Here is a 13,607-nt window from a genome sequence, read left to right on the forward strand (position 1 = left end):
TTGAGAGAAAAGTGTTAATTACAGAAAACACTGTTTTCTTGCAAATGTAAATCAATAAAATAAAAATAAATAAAAATTATTTAGGCTATACTAATAAGAGGTTTGACTATAGCTGCTGAAGGGGGCAGGAGTACTGAAAGCCTTGAAGACAATTCAGTTTTACGGGAATTGTGTGCAAGAGCTAGTCAGCTCGCTGATTTTACCTTTTCTCCCTCAGTGCACTCTTTAAGAAGACAAAGTCTGGTGCAAAACCTAAGGAGGAAGAGTTCTGTATAGGACATTCTCTAAGTAAATGCTTAATCCACCTTTTCCAGGCAGATCAGTAAGTAGCCTATCCAACCATCGTTCCTAGCCAGTCAGGCTGCTGGGGATAGTCTGTTTTCCAGTTTTCAATGTATTTGAAAGTAAAAAATTGTTGGTGGCTTGTTTAGTCACCCATCTTCAGACATGTATTTGTAAATACTGGAGAATTACTGGTCTAGAGCAATGATGAGCATAATTAAAAATTTAAAAAATGTCACAAATGCCACTGTTCCCTCACAGTAAAGACTTTTTTTATTATTATTATTATTTTTAGGTGAATGCTATCAATGAAGGATTGTGGCATCTCCATCTATTTGGGTATTTTCAAACCTTGAGTGGACAAGGCTCTGAGCAACCTGGCCTAACCTTGAAGTTAGCCCTGCTGGGAGCAGGAGGTTTGATTGGATGGCCTCCATGGATCCCTTCTATTGTAAATTTTTGTATGGTTGTGAAGACTCAGCTTCAACTATTAAAATACCCCTTTTATAAAGGACAAGGTAAGTCAGTTCTATTCTGACACAAACCTTTCAGTATAAGGCATATGTAACAATTTTTTCTCTTCATAAACAACTTTTGTAAGAATTTTTCTCTTTAAAATAATGTTTTTTTTGAATGAGGAGGTTCCTTTCTGCATACTTATATCTTTTTATTCGAACTGATGATGAATAGTGTTATTTTTTATGAATAAGATTTTTATGCTTTTAAAGAAAACAGGCTTTTCAGTCAGATCAATCCCTATGAGTCTGCCTTTGCTAGTCACAAAATATTCCATTTGCTTTCCCTACATGCTTTTTTTGAGATATATATATATATATGTATATTAGAGGACGTTTCTTCTTGTGCAGAAAAAGAGTTTAATTTTTTATTTTGTTGTGATAAATTTGGAGATACAAAAATCTCATTCCAAGGGGGTGGTTCCCAAAGAAGCCATTTAGGGGCTAGAATGTCTGAGAAGGGGTGGGAACAAAGAAATTGGCTGGGCGACCATGAAGCTTGAGGCCCTTCCAGGATCAAATACCAGAGGAGGAGGAGTTGGCATGGTGACAGCTGTGAGCCAGCTCCTTTGGCCTCGCCAAAGAGCCTTTAAACAGGTGTCTATGTTCAGCTTTGAGAAAATGCAGGTTTTGATAATACTGTTGAAATATGTCATGTTAGTTATACCTGTATAGTCATTTCAGCAGTTGATCAGACAGAGAATGTGTTAGTGGAGTGACAGCCCAGTGTGTATCAGTTCATCAAAGCACTAGCAGACTTGGAGTTTGGTCTCCAACTCAACTTCAAAGTTATCTAGATCCATAGACCCAGGTGAAGACAAACTCAGTCCTTTAAAGTCTAGGCTGATTGCTGGGGATTCTCGACATCATTTTAGAAACCATACGGTGGCATCTTGGCCTATGAGGTGAACATGGTAGTAGTTTGCAGCGCACAAAGTTGTGTCACTAGCATGTAAAAATATTGGAGTCTTTTCATATTGTGGATTGTTAGTTCAAGATCCCTCCATGGGCTGATATGTCCGGGTTCAACCTGAGGGTCAACCTAAGCAACCTATATTAGCACTTGCATCTCAGAACAGTGATAGACAAAGAAGGAGAGGATTTGGGTTAAAGTTTCTGTGATTCATGAACAAAACCATTTATTTTGTGTGTTTATTATGAGCGGAAGCCCTGCCAGAGTTCTAATTATTTGTGCTTGACAGCATGGCTTGAAGTCGTGGTTCACAGCACATAGAATTCATGACAAAACTGACTCATACTTGGATAAAAAGACCAAGAATTGATACAAATTATATGTGATTGGGATTAACAGTTTAGAAAGACAAAGGTTGGAATTCCTTAGAGTGCTCTGCAGAGAAATGTGGTGCTTAAACAGTGGAAGATGTAGGAAGTAGATTCACAAACTCTTAGATGCTTTTCATTGACTAAATTGACTGAAATATTATAAACAGGTAAGTTGCCAATGGTAAAATGCTCCTGTTATGTGCCAGTGGCACACTATCAATGTCAAATATATTTTAGCCGTTATGAACACACTATCTGAGACTTTTGTGGTCTTCTACATACAGAACTGTATTCAGTAGTCAGATGAAGGCTGCAATATGAGATACATCCGGAGGGTTCCTGGGGAACCAAGGAGTTGTAGCTGACTCTGGGATACCTCTGGGTGCTCCTCCAGCATGATTTCTCATTTGATATTGTCTTGTACTTGGCAGTTTGTTTGAAGCACCATGTTTCATGGGTTTAAGCAGCATGAATGAAGGCACGAGTAGTGCTATGTGTAAACTGACACAAGCTACTGTGTGCACAGGAATTGCCCATCCTACCTTTGTAGAAGAGACAGATAAGTATAGATGTCAAAATAGAAATCAGTAAAAGTATTTTAATCTTTCAAGGCCATTTCAAACTTAAAACACCTCTACTCAAACTGAGAGAAATTATTTTTAGATACATGAGGCCTGGAAAATATAGAAAAATAATTGTATTTGGGGTTGCTTATCTTATTACTTAACTAGTTAAGAAAGATTAATTAATTTCAGACTAGTTAAGGAAGTTTAGGATGTTCCTGCATTTTCTTATCCAAGGACAAGTCTTATATATGAAGAAATACAGTAACATCTTCAGATAGAAAACTTCAACATTTTGTATACAAATCCTGGAATTCAAGGTTCATAAATTTCTTTTTTTGCTTCTGAAATACTGGAGCATATATGAGAGAATGTGTTACTGTGGTTTCTCTTTTGAGTCTTTAATTGCATGCTACAACTAATATAAATTACTTTTTTGTTTTTTAATCCAAAGACAATCTGATTGATAGACAAAAAACTTCTCAGGATCAAAACCACCTCTTTTTGATAGCAGATATTATTTCAAACGGAAAAATATTGTAGATATGTTTTTATTTGGGACTGTTCAAATAACAGGATAGTTTCTGCATGAAAATGATCAGAGGGCTGGGACACCTCTCCCATGAGTTCAGGCTGAGAGAGTTGGGGTTGTTCAGCCTGGAGAAGAGAAGGCTCCAGGCAGACCTTATTGCAGCCTTTCAATATATAAAGGGGGCTTATAAGAAAAACAGAGAAAGACCTTTTATGAGGTCCTGTAGTGACAAGACAAGTGGTAATGGTTTTAAACTGAAAGAAGATAGATTTAGATTGCATACAAGGAAAACAATTTCTATGATGCAGGTGGTGAGACACTGGAACATGTTGCCCAGAGAAGTTCTGGATGCCCTATCACTGGAAGTGTTCAAAGGCAGGTTGGATGGGACTTTGAGCAACCTGGTCTAGTGAAAGATGTTCCTGCCCATGGCAGGAGTGTTGGAGATGATCTTCAGAGAACCCTTCTGACCCAAACCTTTCTATGATTCTATGAGCAAAGAATGCGGTATTGCTAATAGCTCCGAGAGGTGCATTTCTGATACCTGAGCCTTCTTACCAGACCTCTCAGCTGAGCCTTTCCAAGTGTCTTGACACCTTAAACATTTAAGGAAAATATTGATAGTCAGAAAATTGCCACAGAATTTGGCAAGGTGTTTTGGCCACTTTTGACTTACATTTCTTAAGTAATGGAAACCTTTACAAACCCTTAAATGTTTCACAATTTTTGAGCAAACTTTTATTCATAACTTGTTGATGACATGAATGAAGACTGGAGCAGGCTGTAGTAATAGAGAACACATTAACAGGGAAATGACTCTCTGGCAAGGCTTAAGCAACACCTTTACTGAAGTCAAATGTTGCCACTCGTAAAACCAATAACAAAAGCTGTTTAAGATTACACTTAAGAATTACATTTTTAAAGGCTATTATGAGAACTGAAAATCATTTATATAAAAAAATCACAATATTAAAGCAAAAGAAGTAGCTCAGAAAGTAAACTTATGAAAGTTGTTCAGATAATTTTCTGCCATCAGGATGAAGTCAATATCATTGTCAGTTCAGGAAAAGTTACAAATTGCTGTGTATTTTTTAGTGTTACCCAGTGTTACACAAAGGCTAACAGTACAATCCAAACATGCAGTGAGACAATGACAGATTGTAATTACTAATATTTCAACCTGAACAAACCCACACATTCTCTTCTTTCCTTGAAATGAGAGGGTAGCTCTGAATTTTCTTGGTGGGGAGAAAGCATTCACAAAGCTATCTATTTCTGCTAGTTTGCCTGTAAAGCAAGCTCAGTGCTGTAAAATTAAAAACAGAAAGCTATGAAAAAAAATACAGAAGAAGAGATTAGCACAATGTAAAGAGCTAGCAGCTATCCAATTGTTTATTGTTTCTCTTATTCATTATCAGTCAGATTTCAGTGGTTGCATCACTGTGGGTGAGATGAAGTCACAAAGCATTAGCAAGTGACTGGATTTTTTTCTATGGTAATTTTACTGGGGTACTGAGGTGCTGTTGCAGTTTAACAGCTTATCAAATGAAACGCAGTGTAGTGAGCTGTTCAGTCTTGCAGAGGGGACATGAATTAATGTTAGCCACTGGAAGTTTTTACACATTCTGGCACTAGACAGGAATGTACCGTTACTAAAGGAGTTCAGAAAAAAAGGAGGCACTAACACTTTTGTGGCAAGGTGAAGGAGGCGGTGGCAAAAGCCAGTGTGACATGGAGCAGGTGAAGAGAAGGAAGCAAAGAGAAAGCATTCTTAAAGGACAAGGGCAAAGGGCCTGGAAACAAAAAAAAGCCTGAAGCATCAATGGATTAGAACTAGCTATTCCACAGGTGTTTTTCACATATGTGCAGTCCTCCAAAGCTGCTGAGTACCAAAGAGAAGAAAGGCTAGAAGCAGAAAGAAGCTGTGTAGTGAGGACTATGGCCTCAACCAGGATGACCCACATACTGTTGTGTTGCAAGATCTTTCCTTTGTCAATGTGGAAATCTCTGCACTTTTGCAAACTTTCCTTTTGCATCATCATTTACTTTTCCATGATCAAGCATTGGGTTGACTATGGCTGGCTGCCAGATGCCCACCCAGACACTTTCATTCCCCATCCTGAACAGGACAGGGGGAGAAAATAAGATAGAAAACCTCATGGGCCAAGATACAGACAGGAAGATCACTTGCCAGTCACCATCAAGGACAAAACATACTAAACTTCAGGAAAATTAATTTAATTTATTGTCAATTAAAAGTAGAGTTGGATGGTGACAAACAAAGACAAAAATGAAAACGCCTCCCCCCGACCCCCTTCTTCCCAGGCTCAACTTCACTCATTCATTCCTGACTCCTCTACTTCCTCCCTCCCGCACACCGAGCGGTACAGATGGATGGGGAATAGGGGTTGCGGTCAGTTCATAACATTTCATCTCTGCCAGTCCTTCCTCCACTTCTCCCTTGCTCCTGCATGGGTCTTTCCATGGGCTGCAGTCCTTCAGGATAAACCCACTCCTGCATGGCCTGTCCACAGTCTGCAGCTCATTCAGAGCACATCCATCTGCTCTGGCATGGTGTCACCAGGCACTGTAGTGTGGACATCTGTTCCAACGTGGTCCACCATATGCTGCAGGGTGACAACCTGCTTCCCCATACTCTTTCCTGTGGGCTGCAGGGGAATCTCTGCTCCAGTGTGTTTAACACCACCTCCCCCCGCCCTTCTTCTCTCAGCTTGGTGTCTGCAGCTATGTTTCTCACATTTTTTTCCTTACACTCCGCTGCACAGTGGTTTTTGTTCTTTCTTAAATATGTTCTTCCAGAGGTGCCACTATCATGGCTGCTGGGCTCAACTGTGCCCTACAGTGGGTCCACTGGAGCTGTCTGGAACCAGCTGTGTCCAGTACAGGATAGCCTTGTCCTCTCCTCACAGAGACCCCCCTTGCAGCCCCCACTGTCCAACACCTTGCCACGTAAACCCAGCACAAACATCATGACATCTCTAGCCACTTTCTTTAATAAATGTAGGAGACAGGGTATATATACTGTCATGACATGCTGGGTCATGCCTGTTTGAAAAATGCTAGTGTTTATAGGTTTTCTTATGGCCTAGATGTGAAGAATACTGCAGTATTTTATTGTTATTTTTTCCAAATGGGGACAAAAGTAATTGATGGAGTCGTAGTGCTTATCTGCATGTGGTCGATGGGGTGAATCCCCTTTCCCACTGGGTAATACAACCTTAGCCAGACAGTAAAGGATTGCATTGCCAATTGAGCCATGCACTTTTCTTACGCCACAATGTGATGGAGCATTCCTTTGGTAGACTTTCCGCAGACAGAGATGGCTTTGGGATTTGTAAGTGCCAATGTTTCAAACACTTCGAGAATAATCAGGGGTTGCTTTGCCCTTCATTAGCAATGTGAAGATGCAAGAGAGGGATTTTACTGTGGCTGAACTACAGTTTCTGCAACAGCTGTACTCCCAGCCTACAGCAACTGCTTGCAGCACATGTAATGCACAGGAGGATATCAGAATCTGAAGTGCTATCTGCAGATTTATTAGTGATAGTGTTGAAACTCTGCCTGTGATTAAAAAAATCTATTAAATGATTGTTAGTGAAGTGTCATTTTAGGAAGAAAAATTACTTGTCTTGTAAATCCACGCTGGTTTTCAAAGACAGTACTGTGGTGTTTATTTTCCAGTTCAATTACTTTCTGTGTTCTCTTCTGGCCTTTGAAGAGGCAGAATCCATGTAAGGACTGGAATTGTGGTGACTATGTATGAAATGAGAAATTCCCTATTTTACGGAAATATAGATACCTCTTTCGTAATTGCTGTAGTCTCTTCTGAAGGAGAATTTATGGATGTAATCTCCTAAGAAAACTACATCTATGACAGTTGAAACTGTATAACCTTTGCCAGGAATAATATATGCCTCCATAGGACAGTGAGAAGAAGGGATTTCTAGCTCTGGGCTTTTACATGTAATAGTGTGTGTGGGAATCTGCATGGCGTCTTCTTGATAATACGGCTTGGGTGACAACAGCTAATACAACATGAATGAGTGAACAGAATACCCCAAACTTTTCGGAAGGGTGTTTGCCCAAAGCCTGATAGTGCTAGGAAGAAAATAACAGTGACTGAGTTTGCTTTGGATGACCTTCATCCCAATTTAAATAATAACCAGGAAATTACCAAGATACTTTTGAGAAAAGAAGTCAGCTTGAAAATTAAAAAAACCCTTGAAAACAAAAAAAAAAAGCTTGAAAATTTGCGATTGTGGGGAGACACCTTGGAGTGAGTGTGACAGAACAGCAGCTTGGTCAGATGCCATGAGCATCCAGCTACTGAGGTGACAATACAGAGGGCAACACAGAGACCCACACCTCAGGTGTGTGCATGTGAACTCATGGCATGCTTTTTCATCAGTGGGTGGCTTGGCAGATTGTAAGGACATACATGAAACTAGAACCGTATGTCCGTTAGCAACTGTGGGTAAGTATGGGGAACTTGTCCAAAAGTGAGGGTACATGGTGTGGATGCAGAAGGTAATGCCTGCGTCATTCGAGCAGGAGCTCCAGATGAGTGAATGGGCAGCAAAAGGAGGAAAACACACCTGCAAAGTCGTTGTATGTAAGAATGTGATGGGTAGCAGGCAGAGACAGGCCTCCTTTTAAAATCAGAAGTGACATGAATCCACGAAGAGTTCACATTTCAAGGATAAAAAAGGAGAAGGAAGAGGAATGATGAACGTGGGATAGATCAGCAAAGAGGACAGCAGCCTGGTACACAGCCATCACCAGAAGAAATGGGAAGGGTAGAGAAACTGGGCAAACGTAACACAGTGGTTGACAGAAAGTACAGTGCTTGAACATGTCGGTCCAGACAGGGAGGAAACGCCATGCAGCACTTTAGATGACTGCCAGCCAAAAAAGAACTGCATAATTGGAAAATGAAATGCAGTTAAGGGGAGCTTTTGTGAAAACCCCTATTGGCAAAAAAAAACCCAAAACATTGCTGCGAACGTGACTGGAACTTGTCCTTGCAAACATAAGAAACCTTAATGAAGGAGAGCTGTGTGCTGCTGAAGGAAGCTGCTTCCAATTCAGATGAGCAGGACTGTGAAATTTGTAAGGGAAGAGAGTGGGAGAGATGAGGGGATTTCTTTGAGTGGTGACTGACTGTTTTAAGGGGAGGCTTAGCAAGTTTGGACCGTGGGGGGTGAGGTGAAGGCCTACCAGTGCTCTGCGTTGAGGAAGTTAGAAGCTGTTCGCAGGAGGAGAGCTTACATGTAGCTACTAAGATAAAGTGTTCATGTCTGCCTCTGCCTTTCTTGCTTTTTAATTCCAGCAGCCCAGATTTTAGCAGCAGGGAAAAAGAGAAGTTGCTTTAATGAAACAAGAGCAAAACGTAATTCTTACTGGAACTAATCACAGCTGCTTGAATGACCGAATGTCTGCTAAAGGAGATTTTTCACAAACCCTTTATTTCAGGAAAGATGTGTGTGACAGCACTCTGAATATTCTCACCTGTACTTGGCTCTTCATACCAATGATGTGTGCATTTATGTCTTCTTAGAAGAGAAAGCTCCCCTGACCCGAATATTCTCATCCCTTTGTTTGCCAAAGATAGAGTGTAAACGCTGTAAGAGCCTTCCTGCAACAGCAATTCACTATGTAAAAACCTCTCCTTCTGTTAGCTCCTTATTTCCCTAGCAGGGAGGGCGATGGAGGGCAATTGCCTCCTTGAGAACAGGAACCTCCCAGTACAGTGCTCTTGTTCTAAACAAGATAAACTCTTAGCATTAGCACATGAATAGCCGAGGTAAACTACAGCCTACTAAAGATTAAATAAAAGATTCTTTTTCAGCAGAGCTGCTCCAACTACCTTTATTATCTCATTTGGACATACCGGTAAAAAGAGCCATGGAATTAATTAAAGACATTGCTTTTAACTTTGATGTTGACCACCAATGTCACTGGAGTCAGGGTGGGGTGGCTGCTAGAAGAGAACTATACCATTCAGTGACATGTATTTATTTACTTGGTAGGACAGGTATAGCAAGTGGGTAGCAATTCCTGCTCTATGAGCACACCTGCCCCCTCCCCCCAACATACACATGTACACAGATTTAGAGCTTCAGCCCCACCAGTCCAGTTTAGACCAGTTAAGTACCAACAGGGAAGCGAGGCACTTGCTCTGACTGGTTATGTGCTGCATGCATGGCGGACAGCTCAAGGTTTATACGTGGTGGTTCTTTTTCCTTGTACTTTGGCTTCTGTAGATGTTAGACATCTGTGTATGGTGACTCCCTTTCAAGCAGCTTTTGCCCTAATTATTTATTGCTTTCTAATGGCTTTGCTAATTTTGTAGCCCTAGAGCAGCTCTTGAACTTCCTCCATCACTGAAGCCAATTAGCAGTTGCTACCTATTGCAGTTTATTTCACCTTCCAGGCTCTGCCCTGATGTGTTTCAGAAAAATGGGTATATTTGTTACCCAGGTCCCACCAAATTAATCTGATCACCTTGTGCTGGGCAGATGTAGTCAAGTCTCCTTTTTCTGGCCAGTGTTTCAAGTGCTTCTAGTCAATAGCCAGCCAGTTTGTGGGTAACCAGCAGAAGTTCATTGCACAGGTTAACCTGGTGTTTCTGCTGGGTAGTATGACAGCTGAAAAAGGTTTAAACCAATAGTCTGCAGAGTCTCCAGGGAGTTCCACTGGAACCTCTTGCCTGCTTGGCCTGTGGCTTATTTAACATTGCTGGTAGTCAGATGAAAATACCTGTTCAATAACAATTTAGAATTGGGCAGTGTAACTGATGTAAAAGCCTACAAATCAGTCTCTCGGAAGTTCAGATATATAACAGCAAGTCTGCTAAGCTGTCTCCATGCAAAGCTTAGGAAACAGTGCCTGAATTTCAATCATCTTCCTCACCTTTTCAAGCTTTCTTGACATGAGAGGGAGGGACATGATCTGTAGATGTTTTCAATATTGTATTTCTATGCAGTCGTTGCTAGGAGAATGCAAGACTAGTACCTTACCTCCTGAACTGCAGTATCTTGTAGCCTCACTAGAGAAGGGGCACTGTGCATGGGCTCCAAGCGTGCAGCTTCCTGCTTGGTTCTGTTGTCCCACAAACGGAGTGTGTTTATCTGGTGTGCAAGTCAATAACACACAGAGTTGACGTATTTTCAAATTAATTTTATTGATGCGCATGAATGAGTGCCTGTCTCAAGACAGCACAGCTTTGTCTCAAAAATTCCCACATTTATATACTTAAGTAATACATACTCATTATCATTTAATTTAATCCCCTTAATGATTGGTTCTTTCTTCTTCATCTCTCATGTAAATTAGTATGCAGACTCTGTCTTCTTTCTTCATTCTCTTCTTTTGAGTAGGTTGTATCATTCCAGTAGGTGGTCAATGAGTTGGTGGTCCCAACCTACCCCATAGGAATTACCTTTTATGTACTTCTTCCCTAATCTTGGCATTTCCAAGAGGTTCTTCAAGGTTTATTGACCAGACAACAATCCCTTACATTTTCTGACATAAACATAAAGCCCCATTGTCTAATAGTTAGTTCCTAAACCCTAAATCATGTCTAGTTATTGTTTTCCTATTTTAAATATTAACTGATGGGGGCTGTACACAGGACTTTAGCAGTTCCCTGGTTAATTCAATCATATTATACATATTAATTGATAACAATTTCACCAGCAAGAGCAACTTTTCTTATGTGTACCAACATTGCCTGTTATTGCAATGCACATAACTCCAGCTGTGGAGATATGTGGAAGTCACACCTAAAAAGAGTCTATGTTGCTCGCTAAACTGCTGATGTAGACACCCTTCAAGTGCTTCAGATGGCACTTAACACCTTGTTTCAACCACAGAATCATACCCCATTCAATTTCTTCTAGTCTCCGAGAGCTTCATGGCAAGAGTTTTAGGAAAGCATTGTCTTCTTTCTGTAATAATGTTGGAAATATCTTTGTGGGAAGAAAAAAAATCCTTTTTCTTTAAAAGACTTCCCACTATTATTGTGTCCTTACACATTGTCCTGGCAGGCAGAAAGGATGTCTTTGTGTTTTTAGCATTACCAACCACAGGAACTCTTTCTTGTTTCTGAGGTGGGTAGAGGAAGGAGATGAGGTGAAGAAGGATCAGGGGCATGCCTAGCATTTCCAAACCTGCAGCTGGTGTCTATGAAAAGAGCTCATAGAACACTATACTTGACTATTTAGGGAGAGAAACTCTTTGAAATCTGGGCTTGAGGTTTTTATCTTAAGTTGCAGCTTGAAAAAGGTGCTCAACTATTTTTGTGCTGCCCACTTCAACTGACCAGAAGATAAAGGAAGGCTGAGCATACATACTATTGCAGAAGGGAGAACTGGCTGTCAAAAGCACATGTATAATTCTGAGGGATGCTGAAATGTACTTTGACCTCATGATTTGTCCATGAGGGCACTACTGCATAATGACATTGAGTGCAACGGGACTACATGGATGAATAGATAAGAGGTGATATGACAAGTTGTTTCTGAAGCATCACAGACTGTTCTTTGTTTCCTGAAGCCCTTTTTAATCCCTACAGAAAGAAACCACAGTTTTTCCTTGTTGCTGCAGTTTTATAAAAACATACATAAATGTTTTCCTGTTCCTTTCATGGGCATCTTGTGCATAATCTGCCCCAGCAGAAACGACTAGATATGCACTATTCCTGTGCTGCTCTGTTAATGTGGCTCATGTGGTATTTCAAAGGAGAAATGCAATACTATATCCATCCTTTGCAGGAGTAGGAAACCTGCAACTAAGCAATATATAGTACAGCTGCTGAACTCTGGAGTAGGCTGATGATAACTTGAAAGTACATACACTCTAAGAATTTTGTTTTACAAAGTCCCTTATGCAGTGCATCAGCTCCTGTGCATAATTTAGAAAACTGAATAGGATGCAACCATTGCTTCTGGTGAGATTGACAGCTGACATGGGCTGTCCTCAATGGTCCCCCAGTGTAACATGCCATGAAGAAAAGCTGGTGGGTTTTTTTTCCAGTGTTTGGGGAAAAAAGGCAGACACTTTTGGGCCATATGTACAGAGTTTTGAAAGACGGTTTCTTCAAAAACCAGCAGCATATATGTATTAAATAGAAAATTTAATTTTTTTTTTAAATTCTGCTTTTAGTGACCGGAGCTGATAATGTTAGTATTGGGATGTCCGTGCTATGATGTCAATATTGCTGATGAATTGAAATGTTTTATGAATGAGTATTTTTCTTTCTGGAAGATGTACTTACAATCATCTCTTTTACATATCTAATGAATTGTGTGAATTTATACATTTTGTCAGGAGCCAGGCTTTCTATACATTTGTGGTCTTAACAGTAATGGAGTCTGACAACATGTTATAAAACAAGGCTTTCTTGAGGCATTAGGAAAGATGAGTAACGATGCGCCCATATGGCAACTCTCCCAATCCCCAATAACAAACACAGGATCATAAACAATACCATGGCTCTGGTGGACTTCCAGGGACACTTGGTGTCAAGGTCATCTGGCCGCAACAGCCAGCCTTTTGAATGTGGGTAGGAATTGCACCATGCCTTGGCTCCACCAGTGATTGTGTGATGTGAGAGAATCCTATCTGATGTGAATAATGTGGGTGGCATCCTGCCTCTGCTGCCAAGATCTGCCAGGGACAGGGTGTTGGCCATCTCTCTGTGCTGCCGATACTGGTCAAGGGCAGGTTATGAGGAGCTAGACTTCATATACATTAAAAGAGAATGAGTACAAGCTCTCAATTCCTTGACAGTGTTTAAGCTAACAATACATGAGAAACAGTCTATAATAGAAGTTAGAAGAGAGGTAGAACCAGGTAAATTGTTAGTAATGGGAGATTTTTTGGGTTGCTTTTCCATACCTGTAAATTTTTTTATTTTTTTTCTCTCTAGCCTCCAAGTACAGCACGACTTTCATCCTACTGATACCCAGGCAAGTCCCTGCTGAATTCTAGCATGTGCAGCTGGCTTCCAGGGATTGAAATTGGAGCTTAGATAATTCTCCTCAATTTTCCATCTGGAAGACTGTGGTGATGTGTTTTTTTGGACTGAGTGTGTGAGTTTTCTTAGGCACTGTTATACAATGGGCCAAGTGAAGGATTCCTTCCTTAAAAAAACTGACTTTCCATGGCAACAGATGCATTTGGAATGAAAATAGAAGGTATATAAGGAGAACCTCAGCCTTAAGTAGCATTGTGTAGACTGAGGTTGCAGCTCAAGATGGAGGTGTATAACAGTTAAAAATACCTACATTTTAATACGTATCTATCGGAGACCTGCTGCTCTTCTGTTCAGCCAAAGAAAGTCAGAGAAAACTCAGACTTTCTTGGTGGGTCGCACTTTTCTGTCATGGCTCTCCCTAGACAGCACCA

Source organism: Accipiter gentilis, chromosome 16, assembly GCF_929443795.1.
Source record: "Accipiter gentilis chromosome 16, bAccGen1.1, whole genome shotgun sequence".
In the NCBI taxonomy this organism is placed as follows: domain Eukaryota; kingdom Metazoa; phylum Chordata; class Aves; order Accipitriformes; family Accipitridae; genus Astur; species Astur gentilis.